The following is a 13053-nucleotide window of genomic DNA, read 5'->3' as shown; positions in this document are numbered from 1 at the left end:
TAAATGTAACAACCCCAAACTATTGCTTAATATCTTCTGCCTGAGTCTATTGCACGATTGGCTACTGAAAAATGCATTTTCATAACTTATTCCTTGCCTCTAATTTTCCCCTTTAGTTTTTTCAATTTCACAAATCTTCCCTGTTGGAAGGCTATTAAAATTAGAAAATCATAGAAGCTAAAGGCTGAAGTAGACTTTAAAGAGAAAGGATATGTTAGACCTTTAAGCTGATAGTTGAGGAAATTGTGGCCCATAGAGGTGGAACATTTTAGTAAAAATCGCAAAGTTAGCTAGCTGGTTATAGAAGTTAGGACTAAAAATTATGTCTTCTAAACCTCAATATTGTGCTCTGTACTTTTTAAATAGTTGGAATGTATCCATATTTCTCAATGTGCTATGGTATGAGAGAATGACTTTATACATTATCCTGAAAATAATAAAAAATATTTATTGAGCACTTGTTTCACAGATAGTACTTTTTAAATAAATTATTTCAGTAAATCCTTACAATAATACTGTGAAGTAATTTTCTCAATTTTACACAAGTCACATCACATATATAATAAGTATTTATGTTTATTGCTGTATATATTTGTATCTATCTATCTTTCCATCTATCTAATTGCTTTTATGGCCACAGAAAATAGGTAGATGCAGAACTGTTTAAACATGGTGTAGCTTGTGTGAGAAAATTCACTCTATTTCACTCAATAAACCAATGCAATTGACCAGAAGTTAAGCATAAGCAAAAAACAATCAAAATGTTAGGACTGAACCACAGTGTACTCAATACAAAACACCTTAATTTCAAAAAGAAAGAGTCAGAAAGAAAGAAAGAAAGAAAGAAAGAAAGAAAGAAAGAAAGAAAGAAAGAAAGAAAGAAAGAAAGAAAGGAGGGAGGGAGGGAGGGAGGGAGGGAGGGAGGAAGGAAGGAAGGAAGGAAGGAAGGAAGGAAGGAAGGAAGGAAGGATGGATCAAACAAACAATACAAATGAACACAAGTAACTTGATGCATACCTAGTATTTTAGCAAATACACACACATTTCCAAAGATTGTTAAGGATCTTTATTGTGCTAAAAATATAGTTGTTGATTTTCTGATCAAGTTTTGAAAAGTTAAGACAAGATATAACTCAGGGAAAATGCAAGCTTTTGTAACAAAGGTGATCATAGTAGTCTATTTGGATTCACAATGAACAATCCTTATATAGTCATGATGATGTGAACAGATGAATCCAACATTGCGGTAGAAGTCCATTTGGTGACTAGGGATGAAATGTAGGTGGTGATCACAGAAAAATGGAAAGCTAAACCTTTAATCATCATAGCAGGCAGGAAGCAGATGCTATAAGTAGATTATTGTACAGTCTGAACTCAAGAGGGTAAAAACAAGGGAAAACATCATTTTTCTCCATCACTGTGTTTAAACCTGCTCTGTAAGATCTCCTTCCCCCATCACCTTCCAGTCATTTTCATTTGTATGAGAAAGTTAATTGTGACCACTCTTGGATATTATGTCCAAACCACTCCAACATAAACATTTAGCATCATCTCTGATTCGGTTTTCCTCCTGCCCCAAGCTCGGACACGTGCAGGGGGAAGGGGTTATAGCTTTGCTCTTTCACTCTTCTTCCAGCTCTTGCCCCAGCCCCCATACTTGTGGGAGGAGGGGGAGATGGAAAGGGTCAAGTGCTTAGGGCAGAAGTGGCAAAGGTCTTATGTCACTTGCACTTCTGTCATGTAGCCAACTGCAATTCAGGCTGTGTAATTCACACAGTCTTTTGTGCGGCAAGTATAAATGGGCCAGTTCTCTGGGGATCATATTAGAGATTTTCTTGGGGAGTCTGTAGTGATCTCCAACCTGCTCAGTTGCCTATATTGCATAAAGTTCTGTCTGGTGATGTCCTGTGACCGAGACTCTCCCCCCACACCCCGCTACTTTCAAAACACACACACACACCTTTCACACCCCTTTTACTTTTGAAGAATCCTCTTCCGTACTCTTCCATCCTGCTCAGTCAGGACTGGACACCTTCCACATGTGGTACACGGCGGCCATTCTGAGACTTCCTAGTATCCCTTCCTTGAGCCTATGTGGGATTCCCTGTCCCTAAGAGTGAGGCCCTCTTACCACTTCATCTACTTCCTTGTTTGCTTCAAACACAGCCTCCAATAGCTTCCTAAGAACTCTACATAGTAAAATTCTTTGAGTTCTTTTGCATCTGAAAATGTTTCTATTCTACTCACTTTAGTAACAAATTTGCTTAGTATAAATCTTAGATTGAAAGCCCTTTTCCATCACAAATGTGAATATGGTGCTCCACCATCTCCTCTAGCAGAAGGAAACAGAGGACTGGGCATGAGAATTCAAGTTCTGGAGTTTCCTCGGTTTCAATCTGATATCCTGCTTCCTGCCAGGGCTAACTATATTATTCACACAAAATTCAAATTTTTCAGTCCTATAAATACTCGATTACTTGATTTGCTGGCATCATAGATTACTAGCCCCAAAAGCAACCCATGGCCTTAAAATCTTTTTGTTTTTTCCACAGTTAGAAACCAACAAACAAAAAAACATTGTTAAGCACATCAATTTTCATTTTGTCACTGAAGGAAAACAGATATAAGGCAATGCAAAGATCTTAGGTATGTAATTTAGTGAACTTTTTAAAAATGTATACACCCATGTATCCAAGACCCCCGTCAAGGTCAGGAACATTTCCATCACCCCAAAAAGTTATCTTCAGTTCTCTTAATTTCTACCCAACATACGAACCACTGCTCTTAATTTACCACCATAGGTTAGATTTCTCATAGTCTTCCCCTCTTGCCAATTTATCTAGGTCAGAAATAATAAGAGTATCAGCCTGTATCCGCTGCCCCCTCAAAAAACCATGTCGACTTAGGACTGAGTGAAGGCTCCTCATTGCCACCCATCTGAAAAACTTTTCATCAATTAGAATGTATCAAACAAAGCTTTCTGTTTCCTTTTCTCCTTTACCCTATCTAGGGTAAGAAATCTGGGAGAGTGAGTGGAACTGGCGCAGGAAGAACATTTTAATTTGGAAGGCAGAAGAAAAACCTTGGATATATATAGTAGCGCCTAGTATTAGGGAAGTGATGTTATTAGGGGCAGGGTTAGGGCTAAGCTAAGAGCTATGGGCGTATGCTTCATCGCAACACTGTTCTTGAACTTCACAGAAATGAAAACATAAAGTAGGTAACCTTTTGTGTCTGCTATTCTTGCTCAACATATTTTGAGAATCATTCGATGTGTTTTATGTGTCAGTAGTTGTTATAATTTGTTGTTATTATTATTATTGCAGCCTTTGTTGTTGTTGAATAGCATTCTAGTATATGACTACAACACAAATTGTTTTTTAAATTCCTGCTGAGGGATAGTTGAACTGTTTTTAGTTTTGACATACAATTGAATAAAGCTGCTCTAAACCCTCATGCATGAGTTTTGGTGTGTAAATTCTTTTTCATTTGTCTTTGGTATATATCTAGAGAAGGAATTGTTTTAACATAGGTAAGTTAATGTTTAGCTTTATAAGAAATGCCAAACATATTTCCAAAGTGGTGCTACTTTTTACCATCTCCCCAGCAATGTGTGAGTATTCGAGGGGCTGCACATTCTTGCCCAACATTTGGTATCATTTCCTTCAATTTGTTTCTAATTGAGGTGATGTGGTAGCTCATTGTGGTTTTAATTCACATCTTCCTGATGATTAATGATACAGAGTATCTTTCTATGTTCTGTATTAGCCACTTAGATTTGTTTTTTGTAAAGTATCTTTCAATATTTTATCCATTTTAAATGTTATTGTTTTTCTTTTGAGTTGTAAGACTAAGTATTTTGCATTCAAATCCTTTGTTAGACATACGAATTACAAATATTGTTCTAGCCTTTCATTTTCTTATGGTATATTTTAATGAGCAGAAACTTTTTTTAAAGATTTAATTTATTTATTTGACAGAAAGAGAGAGAGAGCACAAGCAGGGGAAGCAGCAGGCAGAGGGAGAGGGAGAAGCAGACTCCCTGCTGAGCAGGGAGCCCGATGTGGGGCTTGATCCCAGGACCCTGGGATCATGACCTGAGCCGAAGGTAGATGCTTAGCCTATTGAGTCACCCAGGCACCCCAATAAGCAGAAACTTTTAATTTAGATAAAGTCCATTTTATTTTTTTCCTTTTTTGTTAGTGCTTTAAAAAAAAAAAATCTCTTATTAGCAGTCTTTTTCTTCATGAGGTCCTGAGAAATATTTGTCTCTGTTTACTTCTAAAAATATTACAGTTTTGGCTTAATGTTTTAGTTCTATAAACATCTCAACTTATTTTTTTACCATTATGAGATAGGGCTTAAAAGCAATATTTTTTTCATACATCTATGCCATTTTCCCTGACCATTTGTTGACAAGACTTTCCATTTCCCCAATGAATTGCTTGGATGTGCCTTGTGAAAAGTCAGAGTCTTTTTCTGGATTTTCCTTTCTCTTCCATTTATCTATTTGTCTATCATTCTACCAATACTGGCCTGTCTTGATTACTGTAATTTCATAACAACAAACAAACAAACAAATAAATAAGAACAGTATTTTTTTTTCCCTCACGCCTGCTTTCAGGTATGCCACATTTGGTCATATGCTTTATCTTTAAGAGCATGGGGTAAAAGATTTAGTGGTCTTCCTGACATTTTTATACCTAGTAGCCTAAAATTCCAGTGACAGTATATCACCAAACTCCTGAAAGATAGCAAGAGATAATTTAACCATACTTTGTTACCTCATAATAGGTAAGGTCAATGATCTCCCTGACAAATTCTAGCTTTCTCTTATTCCACTTTGACTCAGTCAATTCAAAAGTTTACACTTTACCCCCCTGCAAATATCAATTTCAATTTCTGTACATTTAAATATTTAAACTATAAGTGACAGAATCCCAATTATAAACTTGCTTAAAATAATAAATACAAGAAGGATTATTATTGGTTTATATAACAGAAAAATCCAGAAGAGAGTCCGCTTTAGGAAGAGCTTTATATATCTAGAGAGTACCCTCAGCCCTTCATCAGTCTCTTCCCAATACCCACCCTTCTTCGTAATCACCACTTCTATCCATCTCTTAGCTCTTTTGTTCTCTGTGTTAATTTCATTCTCAGGCAGACTCTCACCATATAGAGACCCTCAGCTTCTCTTTCCAATTATTTCTAAAAAAGTCTGGGTCTTAACTCCCTGACTTCGCCACAGTCACATGCCTGTCCTTGAGCTACTCATTGTAAATCTGTTTGACTGGGGATAGGCTACTTCCCATCCCTCCGAGCAGGATGGATTGGGGCTGGGTTTACCTGAATTAATTTGCAAAGAAAAATAGAGTTGCTAATACCCAGAAAAAGGGAAAATACATGCTAAGCAGACAAAAGAAGAGACCATTACTATAGTTTGAGGATATCAAAGAGTCAAATGAGATAAACATGCTGAAGTTTTTCTTTCTTTTTTTTTTTTTTAATTTTTTTAATTTATTTTTTGACAGAGAGAGACAGCAAGAGGGAACACAAGCAGGGGGAGTGGGAGAGGGAGAAGCAGGCTTCCCGCGGAGCAGGGAGCCGGATGCAGGGCTCCATCCCAGGACCCCGGGACCACGACCTGAGCCGAAGGCTGATGCTAAACGACTGAGCCACCCAGGTGCCCCTGAAGTATTTCTTTTTAAAAGAAATCTCATTCCATAATTTTTTTTTCTCTACTTTTCACTTGTCTTCTGTTCCAGAGCAGGAAAACATCCAGTTTCTTCTTGCAGCATATTTCAAGATGTCTCTGATGTAAAATGAGTACTTCGAGTTTATCTGAAAACACTGAAACCATACCGTGTTTGTCTTATTAACACTTGTGGCACATGTGGTTGGATGTCAAACAATGAATACTTTTTGACTTTTCAATAGTGGTATGGGTACATTGATTCTCTATAGTCAGTTCTAGGCTGGGTTTTGATAGTTTATAATGTAATTTCTCTGAAAGAAATTTTAGGTAAAATAATTGGCATTCCCATCTCTGCAAGTATGCTTCATTTTTATAGTGATTAAAAAGTCCATTTAGCTGATTTGTCAGCCTTGTAAGAACTTGCTATTAGAAACTCATCAGAGTTCTTTGGAGAAGGGCGTTTTATATGGGTAAAGGGGAGGAGAGTTTAAATCTTTTTGAAGTTATTTTTCAGTTTCTGATTCAAATTACCCAAAGTCCACATATAAATTAACTCCAACATTACCTCAAGGTTAGCAAGCTTGTTTTAACATCACCTTTTGATCTCATTTTGACAAAATGGCTTTACATTTCTGTGGATCAGTGTGGCTACCACCATACGTCACTGTCCTCAGGATACTCCAAGGGTTATCTTCAAATACCATGACTTAAAAAAAAACATGCTGGTAAATGAATTGTTATGTACTTCAATACCATCTTTGTTTGGTTTTAAGAACTTGCCTTCCTAATTCCATAGTCAGGGCCTGAGCGTCCCAGAGTAAATTGGTCACCACTCCAGACGGTGCATTAAGCAATCCATTCTACTTGGCCAGCATTTAGCGCAGGGACTAGCAGACTCAATTATCCTTTCCTTACTTGTACAGATATTTCATCTTAGCCCCTTCTAGCTCCATAACATACCATACCGTGATATCACAGAACTCTCTGGAAAACTCATTTATCTTATGGCCATTAGCATCTTTTTTTTTTTTTCCAGCTTCCCCCTTGTGTGCCCTCCATGGCTGTTTACAGTCTTGACTCCTTTCATGGGTAGCTAAGTACCTCGCAAAGGGCTCCTTCCCCTTCCTTTGTTGCTGAAAGGGTTGCTTTCCATCTCCCCATCTCCTCTTCCTTTTTATTATTTTAAATATATTCCTAAATATGAAAAGCAAGTGGAAGACATTTTTCAATGAGAGGCTATCAAGATGAATAGCCTCATGCAAGCTGTTTCTGTCTCCCTTTTCCCTAGTAACCTCTAGACCAGCCTCCACAGATTGTGACATGTATAGGCAATGAGGAGCATTCCACATTGACAGCACTCCTTGACCCAAAATGTGTTTGCCTGTCAGAGAAAAGTAAGAAGACGGGCCTCTGGTAGTCAGCTGGTTCAGACCCTTGCATTTCCAACGGAGTGTTCTGGTGAAGGGAAAGAGGAAGCAGAGATTCTCAGTTACCTTTTGGACCTCTGTGGGACTGTGGTTCTCCTGATTTCTGGGGTCCCTGCTTTTCAGCATTTGCCTTGATGTTTCTCCAAGCTTCTAACACAAAGTAGTATAAAATAGTGGATAGAAATCATATGTCTTGGTGACAAACTGCCAAAATTGAGGTGATAATTCCCAACTAGCTGTGTGACCTTAAAAAAAAAAACTACTTAACCTCTCTGTGCTTCAGTTTCTCAACAACAAAATAAATATAACAGTAATGCTAAATTAAAGATGATTGGAAGGATTTAGTGTCTACAACCCTTGTCTAAAACCCTTGAGACTAGATGTAGCCTAGAATTAAGAAATTTCTATTTTTTAAAGAAAGTTTGTATTACACAATGCTCCATGATAGAGTTTGGGTAGTGTAGTCAAACATATTGACAACTCTGTAGGAAAGCATATGGATATACACACTACATAAAGAGCTAGAAAGAGCCACATAGACGTTCAGGTCAGGTGTTGCCATCGAATGAGTTGTAAAATACGTGTTTCAGAGCTGGAACCACATGAGTATAAGTAAGTGTTTAGCCAAGTGTTTAACACATAGTAAGTTCCTCAAAGACATTGTCTATTATCATTATTATTTCATAAAAACATTTATTGAATGCCTACCATACACTATTTATTTTGATACATGTTATTTTTTTATGGAACTTCTTGATTAAGGTCAGCCCCCCCCTTCTTGTCTGGTTCTGATTAATTAATACTTAATTTTTTTTTAAGACTTATTTATTTACTTTAGAGAAAGCAGGATGGGGGTGAGGCTGGGGGAGAGGGAGAGAGAAACTCAGACTCCACACTGAACGTGGAGCCATCACGGGGCTCCATCTCACCACTCTGAGATCATGACCTGAGCTGAAACCAAGAGTCAGACGCTTAACTGACCACACCACCCAGGTGCCAATAATTAACTTTTTTAAGATTGAGTGAAACCTTCAGAACTTGAGGAGGTAGGTATCAGAAGAGTTTTTCTAACAAAGTTCTTTCATTTTTCTCCCCTAGATAACTTTAATACTCAGATACAGTCCACATTATTTTCTTTCAAAAAAATTTTTTATTGATGGATAATTGGCAGATAAAATTGTAAGGTATTTAAAGTGTATGAGGTGATGATTTGATATATGTATATAATGTGAAAGAGCTCCCTTCATCAAATTAACACATCCATCACCTTATATATTTATCTTTTTTTTTTAGTAAGAAAATTTAAGTGTACTCTCTTAGCAAATGTCAATTATACAACGCAGTGTTATCAAGTAGTGTCACCATGGTATACACTAGATTCTAATCCCGTGGTGGTCGGCGCTCCAAGAACTGGAAATAGCTGCTAATCTCATCTCAACACCTCACCCACCCCAGCCCCCTTCACGACAGTGTTCAGACAGCCTCAGGTTTCTCCAAACATCTGGTCTCTGCTCCTGGGATGATTTGTCTCATTTCTTTGTGCTTGAGATGGCAAGCAATGTAAATGTTCAGTTATAACACTTTATTTCCTTTTGGGAGCCACTGACAAGTGGACTGTCTTGTATCTCCTACTGGACATTACATGGTAGAAATTATGTGAAAAATTTCATGACCAATTACAAAATACACAGACCATAGGACAACCCATACTCTTCTTCCCCACTTAATTTATATGAATTATACTTTGGTATCAGAGCACAGGAAGACTAACAACAGTTTATTGAATCTGTAAGTTCAGAGATGAAAGAAGTCTTTTTTTTTTTTTTTAAGATTATTTATTTATTTGACAGAGAGACAGAGAGAGCACAAGCAGGGGGAGTGGCAGGTAGAGGGAGAGGGAGAAGCAGGCTCCCCAAAGAGCAGGGGGAACCCAATGTGGGACTAGATCCCAGCATCCTGGGATCATGACCTGAGCCAAAGGCAGACGCTTAACCAACTGAGCCATCCAGGTGCCCGAAAGAAGTCTTATTCCAAGATAATTGGCCAACACTTTGACCTGCAGGGCAGATCTTATATATTTCAAACCTGTATCTATTCAATGGCCTGCCTCAATTGTAGGAGAGGTCATTATCATTTTTTTCAGGAAAACATCTATAAGTCATATTGATAAGGAAAATCTGTGTCCTAAAATGGCCAAACAAGCCAGCGAGAGAGTCCCAGTCCTTCCCCGGCGCTCTTCCGGGTTCTTCTCTCTGCCCCGCTTCGCGCACGTGCCAAGAGTGCCAAGTACGCAGAAGTAGAAGTGTATAAATTGCCCCCTTTGTGCTCGAAGCTCAGATCTTTGGGAGCCCTGTCCTCTGAGCCCACCAGCGATAAATAAACCTCTGATCCTCCAAGATCTCCGAGTGCCATTTGGTTCTTCCGTGGGGTGATCCAGTCCAGGTTCCGTAACAGTATGGCCCCTAGTTTTCTTTTTAATTATTATTATTATATATTTTTACTGTTTTATAATTATAGACCAAATAAAACACATATCTTATAATTTTTTGTGTAAGCAGGTTGGCTCCTGGTTTTCATTTTTTGTTTTACTGTTAAATAACCACAAATGAATATAAGAAATTATATATGTATATATACACATGTATGGTATTTTGGGTATATAGATATAAAAATATCTATAGACAGGCAGACAGAAATCCAGATATCTCTCATAAAAAGGCCACCTAGACTTTTTCCCCAAAAAAGCTTTTTTTCAGGACACCATCACGATCCACTCAAATGTGAAATTCACTCAGAAGTCCACTTTATCTCCAGCCCGAAATTCCTGATGTTTTGAACACTTGACATGGTGGCCTTTAGGCTTACTGCGCGTTGAACCTAAATTCTGTGGCCATTACCGGGAAAAGTACATCAGGCAGTGAACCAAGCTCTTAAAGGAAAGTAGTTTTTCAAGCTACATTATGGTGCTTTTGAAGGGAATAAAATCCTTAATGAGAAAATGAGTCTCCTGAGACTCTTGGCTCCGAGGTCAGCTCTGCACATTTGCCCTTTTAGTTGGCAGAGCATCTGTTAAGGGAAATTTCGGGGAGCCGATTCTGTAAAAGGTCCAGGATGAAATAAAATGACAGCCTGTTCTCTGGAGCCTCTGTTGGGCAACTTTATAATGCTCTGACAGATTTTCTCTGAAGCTGTTCCCACGCAATACCCAGTCACCCAGCCTCTCCCCCTGCTACATACCAATGGAGGGAAGAGAAATGGTGTTGCTAAGAAACCTGTTGCAATCACACCTGATGGAACTAACACTTGTCAGCTAATAACAGTTTAGTGTGAATAAACTTATCAAATCTTCCCAAGTGGATTAATACATTGTCAGCTTCTGTAGGACTTGGGCTCCTGTATTTATTTATCTTTATTTCTATTCACATCTAGCGCAGCGCTAAATAAATGTTTTTGGAGTGTCAACTGAGGTCAGCCTGCTCTGCAGTATTGCTCTCAGCTGGCTCTTCCGAGGGGGAGCGAGGAGGAGGAAGGGAGTCTTTTCCTAGTCGCTGGCGCCCGAATCAACGAGGTAAGCAGTCCAAAGTTGTGGCGGCTTTAAGAGGCCGCCTGGGGGGGGGGCGGTGGTGGTGACAGAACTTCCCTGACCTTGCAGAGTGATAATAAGGGGAGGAAATGACCCCTCAGATTCGGAATCACTCACCGACCACTAAGATGGGTATCGTGAATATTGCTGAATAAAGGATAATGGAAAATCTCTAAAAATTACTGTGCGTAAGACTTTTGGAGTCTCTCTAGGTGATCTGTTAGTTGGTGTTCTAATTGTGGTGGGCCTGTCCCTCCTCTAGGAGAGCAGTTGAAGGAAGCTTTGATAAGGGGAGACAGAAAGCAGGACTGGAATAATTTTGTTCATTGCCACTTCCCGCAGACCCATGTTTAAGGCTGCTGGGTAAGCTACAATCTACACTTCAATGTTGCGAGAAATGGACATGACAGTAAAATGTAATTACATTTAATTTATCGAATGCAGAATAATAACATTCTGTAAACTAGGACAAGTAAGAGAAAGGGAAAATCTAATCTGGTTTCCTGAATCTCTTTCCTCTCCATCTCTTTAGCATTGACCGAGGCTCACTGTAACATGTATTATAAGGAGATGAATTCATTGGTGTGGTTCTTTGTTATTTTACTTTCACCCAGAAATGTAATTAAGAAGCAAATCATATTACCTAATACGGAGACAAAGTATGTCAGAAATGGCATTATTACTGCAAAATTATAGAAAACACAGACTCCATTCCCACTTCTAATTTATCACAAGAGTGATAAAAGGTCTAAATGCTCCTAAACAGTGAAATTGAATGAGAGTTATCAGCATTTTGTTACTTATGAGCACAACTAATTTCTTTTCACCCTTAGAGAGTTAATTATATAATTTATGATGCATTTTGCTGCTTTTGATGGTAGCGGTATATATAACAATGACAATCCTTGGCGTCCTACTTTGAAGAACTTTTATCTCAAGCTCTTAGGTGCCTATAAATTCACAGGACAAACTTACTAGTCATCAGAGTGGTAAGTAGTGTTCTTGATTAAGAAAATGAAACACAAGGAGTTCAAAGGTTTATGAACTTTATTCAAGTTTATGCAGCATTTATTTCCCAAGAGGGGGAAAAAAATCACCACCCGCTTAACTTCAGATGCCTCCTCTCTCTCAGCCTCTGGGACATAATAAAATCACTGGTATATACTTTCTCACCCTGATGAAATCTGCTGTCAGATGTGACCTTTTGTTCTTTCTGTTCAGACCAAACCCAGTCACCAACATGTGCCTGGAAGGGGCTTCAGACCTCCACTTAACTCCTTGTACGCTGCTTTTTCTTCCGCCAACTGTCCAGAGGCTGCATCTAATGTCTCCCATGCTCAGAGCTCTGGAAATAAGCCACACACTCCAGCAGTGACCCTCTGAGCAGCTCAGGGGCCTTTATGCCAGGATATGCCCCTTCCAGGCACTTTTTATCTTGTTAGAGGGACCATGAGCGTTTTAGGAGGCCATTCTCAGCTCAGATACTGTGGTTTCCTCTGTAAAGGCTTTCCAACGTCATTCTTCTTTCCTGACCCTTGCCCTAGCACTTTGGTAGAGGGAACCGATTCTCCCAGGATCTTTCTGGCAGGAGAGGATACAGGAGAGCCTTTCTTATTTAGGGCAAGTTCAAGGGAAAAAGGCTGAGCTAAGAGTGATATCAAGACTGACATTGTTGGGGCGCCTGGGTGGCTCAGTTGTTAAGCGTCTGCCTTGGGCTCAGGTCATGGTCCCAGGGTCCTGGGATCGAGCCCCGCATCGGGCTCCCTGCTTGGTGGGGAGCCTGCTTCTCCCTCTCCCACTCCCCCTGCTTGTGTTCCCTCTCTCGCTGTGTCTCTCTCTGTCAAATAAATAAATAAAATCTTTAAAAAAAAAAGACTGACATTGTTGAAATTTTGCCCCAGCCCCATGATCCCGGAACACAGCAGAGGTTAAAGAAATCTGCCCCCCCCCCCCGCCCCCGCTTTTTGTTCCAGGAAACAGTGTCCTGCCGAGAACCATGTTACGGAATAGGACTTTGATACAACCCACAGATGCCCCCTTGTTTAGCTGGAACAAGGCCAGACACAGATGCCCCAAATTTTCGTTCTTTGCCTCACACATGTTTAGCTGAACTGCTTGTCCCCACTGAGCAATCGGAACTAAATGATGGTTAATGGAACTTAAGTAGCTTCAGTATTTTTTTCTTCCCCCAGGTACCTGAACTTTGACTCACCTTCATCCTGAGCCAGCATACAACCAGACCTAAGGGCCCCTAGTCAAGAATAGTCTGGCCTCACAGTAAAACATTCTCTGATCTACTGTCCCATCAGGACACCCCGTGATGCTACATCACCGTACCTGTTTCTTTC

At 39.4% G+C, this 13053-nt stretch overlaps 1 long non-coding RNA gene across 6 annotated transcripts in view; it reads left to right on the top strand.

Moving 5' to 3' along the window:
• Positions 1 to 10447: 10447 nt before the first annotated feature.
• The window catches only part of LOC135362772 (uncharacterized), a 62002-nt gene continuing 59396 nt past the window's right edge, over positions 10448 to 13053 (top strand). For 5 of the 6 annotated variants that reach the window (XR_010407957.1, XR_010407953.1, XR_010407954.1 and 2 more), the window contains exon 1: positions 10448 to 10690. This is a non-coding gene — a long non-coding RNA (uncharacterized LOC135362772). The remainder of the gene's footprint in view (positions 10691 to 13053) is intronic. The other variant, XR_010407956.1, reaches the window with a different exon arrangement.

Source organism: Mirounga angustirostris, unplaced genomic scaffold (genome assembly GCF_029215605.1).
Source record: "Mirounga angustirostris isolate CCGP_5_RB_7025 unplaced genomic scaffold, mMirAng1.0.hap1 SCAF_1, whole genome shotgun sequence".
Taxonomy (NCBI): Eukaryota; Metazoa; Chordata; class Mammalia; order Carnivora; family Phocidae; genus Mirounga; species Mirounga angustirostris.
Note: the sequence above shows the minus strand (reverse complement) of the source record. Positions and strands in the feature narration are given on the sequence as shown.